The following is a 4,794-nucleotide window of genomic DNA, read 5'->3' as shown; positions in this document are numbered from 1 at the left end:
GTATCTTGAAAAAAGTTTAAAAATGCTCAGATGTCAAAATGCCTTATAACAATTGTAAGTCATTATGTATTGAAATATTAGCATCACTAAAAAATGGCGAGCTACTAAACGAATAACTCCATAAGCAATTGTTAGAATACGTCACCTAATAACGGAAATAATAAGAATAGCCATATTACCGACAGTAGCCATAATACCCTCTCCTGCTCTCCTAAAGTATTTTTGAAAAATGTTCTTATTTCTCTATAAAACAACTGAATTTCCGCGTATGCCAGAGCTGTTATCATTGAGCTGTATTACACGAGATGTTAACGTACAGCTATTGTTAATATAAAAATCTGTAGCGTTTCGAACGGCTCGACTAACTCTCGCAAATCTATATCTATATTGAAAATCATATATTATACATATCAATAAGACAGTCACGCACGCACACGCACACGCACACGCACAAGCACGCACGCACACACACACACTCACACACACGCGCGCGGGCGCTCACTCGCACGCACAAAGTCTGAAAGCACTTTATCCAACTACATTAGAGGATTCAAACCTTCTGAAGATTATCGTACAGTGCTTGATATCTCTCGATGGTGAGCGTTAAATCATGCAAAAAACAGTGGTTTTCTCATAATATTAAATGTTATGGTTTTCTCGCTTTATTTTGATCGTGCAGACTACATTGTACCATGATAGAACATTTCCTATATCACGATCTCTTGTACTATCTACGTATCATTTAACAAGCATTTATTATACGTCTATCGAACCGCATTGTATCATAGTTGAACGTCTAGCGTACGTTCATCGAACCGCTATGACTTCATTATCAAACCACACTGTACCGTTATTGAATCGCTATCAGTTTACTATTGAAGTGTTTGTTAAAGACAGAGAAAATAACCAGAGGTTTAATTTTAATTTATACACATTTTATTATTTTATAGCTTTTATATTACATAATTATAATATTTTATAACTTTTTACATTTATTTACAATGTAATGCATCACAATATACAAGCCTTGGTTAAAACACTTTACAATACGTAAAGCGGACTGATTTATTAAAAATTTTAATTTTTGTAATCAAAGTTCTCGTGAAAAGTTTCACCAATGGGAACCAAGTGCTATTACAAACACGGCGCAAGTACGGTGAGCGTGGTATATCATAACACAGCTGTACTTTAAATATGATTTCTTGGAGGTTCATTTTTAATACTATTCTTTGCATCATGTACTACAGCTCTCACTGTACTAAATATATATTGCAAAAAAATATTCTTAACTGAATTATATGATTACATTACCATCATCTAATTTAGCGGATTTCTACTCGTCAGTTTTTGATGACACGACGTCACAGACATCTCCGGAACTATTAATATAAAGTTTCATACATTTTTCATACAACTAAATTAACACTATTAATATCTGATATTAGAAATGTGTAATTTTAAATATATAATTATAAATATTATACATATTACATACTTTTTTATGTATTTGTTTACGTTTATTTTATAAAGTTGTTGTGGATAAGTAAATCAGTATTATTGTCACGTAATATTATTATTGCAGATTTTAATAACTTCCGATAATAAATTCCAAGCCTATACTAGTTTATTTTAAAATTAGAGTAAAGCATTTTTTATCTTTAGATGTATTTGCGGTAACAAAGGAATTCACATTTTATCATGTACCAACCGCTAAATCTTAGTTGAATCATTTATGTATCTCTATATACAATAATCATACATCTATCAAACTAGGGTTGAACGTGTATCGTACTGATATTGACTTGCTAACCAACCCGTTAACGGACATCTATCGAACCATGAATCATTTATCGTACCACAAAACAGCAAAGAAGACATACATGTACCATAATCAAACATCATAATCAAATCACTTGCGTACTACAATCGAACATGTATAGTACATCTATCGTACTGTATTGTACTATTATCAAACGTTTCCTGTACTATGACTAAACATCTTTTGTACCATCTACATACTACTATTGAACATCCATCGCACGTCTATCAAACCACTTTCGAACCATGCATGATCATTTATCATACCACAAAACAACAAAAAAGACGTACATGTATGTTTTTTCTTCTTGTTTTGTGGTATGATAAATGATCATGCATGGTTCGAAAGTGGTTTGATAGACGTGCGATGGATGTTCAATAGTAGTATGTAGATGGTACAAAAGATGTTTAGTCATAGTACAGGAAACGTTTGATAATAGTACAATACAGTACGATAGATGTACTATACATGTTCGATTGTAGTACGCTAAGTTTATTTGACGTGAATTAAAAATCGCACACAAATGCGGTTTACAACATTTAAAAGCGTGAATTTTCACCTTTAATTTGCGTTTTTGTTGAGCGTTGTATGATTTTTATTCATTGAATTATACAACATCGAAGCCGTTTTTGCTTCAGTGTTGCCAAAAGAGGCCATTTTTGCTTCAGTGTTGCCTAACTCAATAAAAAAAAATGGTACAACGCTCATCAAAAACGCAAATTAAAAGTAAAGATCCACGCTTTCAAATGCTGTAAACCGCATTTGCGTGCAATTTTTATTTTGCGTTGTGGATCTTTGCAATATTTGTAAAATATTTTGAGATTTAACGCCCATTTAAATCCGCGTAACTTCATAAACAATATCTAAATTGTTTAATAACTTATCAATTTCAAAACTAGAGATTTCAAGCTTTAAAATGCTTTTTTAAAATTTTTTTTCGATCATTTTTAACCAAGTTACTCTTTCTTGAATTACGCCTATTTTTCAAAGTCAGAATAGGTGTTCATATTATTTTGTCCAATCCTTGTAAATTTAGAAGAGATGAACTTAAATGATAATGAACTTATAAATAAGATTAAGAAGCAAAATAAAATAGATACAGTAAATGTGCGAAGTGTGAAGAGAATGGTTATAGAAAAGAGTAGCAATCAAAGAAAAGGAAATGAAGAAGAATCAATAATAATGGAAGTAGACGAAGAGACGCACGAGTTAATATTGAAGAAAACAAAACTAAATGTAGGATGGAAGAAATGTCTTGCACTTAATCACGTCAGTGTCAAAAGATATTTTAAATGCTGGAGGTACTTCCACATTGCTAAAAGTTATACAAAAAAAAACATGCTGCAAATGCGCAGGAAAGTATGGCTCGCGTCCTTGCACAGCAAAAGAGAACAAATGTGTGAATTGTATGGTCAAAAATAGAACATACTGTAAGAAATGTAAGCTTCTTTAACTCTCTGCGAAGAGTGTGCAAGAAGCAGGGTGCGCGCGACGCGGTAACTACGCCGCCGATTGGCTACTTGAATGTTGATCGTCTAACGTGCGAAACCGTGTGTCCGACGCTGCCGGACGGCGTAACGCACGGTCCTAAGACGATGTATCGCGCTCCTTAGTTACGCCGTCCGGCGGCACAGTGCAAGGCGCGGCGGGAGGCACTGGGCGTGCGTCAGCATTGATAATGACAGCTTTGCGTACTAATGCTAATAATCAACTGAAACGAACGATTAAAATTTATAATTATTGTTATAACTGCGAAGAGTTTGACCTTTCTTGCACTTCTCATGGTGAAAAATTTACTGTTAAGTTGTAGGCAAAAATTCAAACATACATGCAGGGTATGTAGGTAATTACATTACCTTTCAGAATGGCTGATATAGTCTAATGAATTGTATTGATATTATATTAGTTTTGAGGGGAGATGATAAAGCAGTACAATGCGTATCAACTTTTATGCTCAACGTTTTCCTGAAAGATATGACAATACGTAGTTTAGTCCAAAGAGCTCGCAATGGACATCTTGTTCGTCAACATCAACATCATGAATATGATGAAAATGATGCGCGAGCTGTAACTATTTTAGCAATACTTCACCTTAATCCTCATGTTAGTACTCGCCAGATTGAAAGGGAAATAGGTATACCACAAAGAACTGTTGTTAGAATTTTAAGAGCTCTAAATTATCACCATTTCCACATCACTCTTACGCAGGCTTTACAGCCTAATCATCATCTGATGCGTATTGCTTTTTGCCAGTGGGCTTTACAAATGTTACACGATGATCCTAATTTTTTTAGGTATGTGCTTTTCTCAGATGAGGCTAAATTTTATAGTGACAGACAATTTAATAGACACAACTGCCATTATTGGTCAGATGTTAATCCCCACTGGTATAGGCCAATAGATCATCAAAATCGTGGTATATTATGTAATGATTTTTGTCAATGCTAATAGTTATTTAGGTGGACCTTTATTTTGAGAGCATTGACAGGCTACAACGTTTCTAAGAGATCGCTTACCAGGCAGTAGAAGATGTTGAGCTGTAACAGGCAGAGTGTGGCAGCAAGGTGATTAACACTGCATTAACTGCATAAATAGCCTTTTACGCAATGACGCAGATGAACGGACGAGAAGGTATCAGTTGAATGGCCTCACTTTTGCTTTACCAGGCGACGTCGCGTGTTTCTTTTGTGGAAGTGCTTTGAAAATGTTGTTAGCAGACGCAACAACAAAATGGTACGTTATTAGGTTAGGCATTATAAAATATTTATTAATAAATTATTAAATACAATAACGTATTTAATATTTATTTGTAATAATATAATAATATTATTTTAATACTATTTTTATATATTTTAGTTAGCCGAGGTCGAGGAGGCCGAGGTCGAGGAGGCGGCAGAAGCCGCCTCATGTGGTACCGTCGACATTTTGTCAAACGTAATGGCACTCCAAGAGGTCGCGATCAATTCGATCGAGAC

Source organism: Solenopsis invicta, chromosome 3 (genome assembly GCF_016802725.1).
Source record: "Solenopsis invicta isolate M01_SB chromosome 3, UNIL_Sinv_3.0, whole genome shotgun sequence".
Taxonomy (NCBI): domain Eukaryota; kingdom Metazoa; phylum Arthropoda; class Insecta; order Hymenoptera; family Formicidae; genus Solenopsis; species Solenopsis invicta.
The sequence above is the reverse complement of the archived record's forward strand: the minus strand, read 5'-3'. Positions refer to the sequence as shown.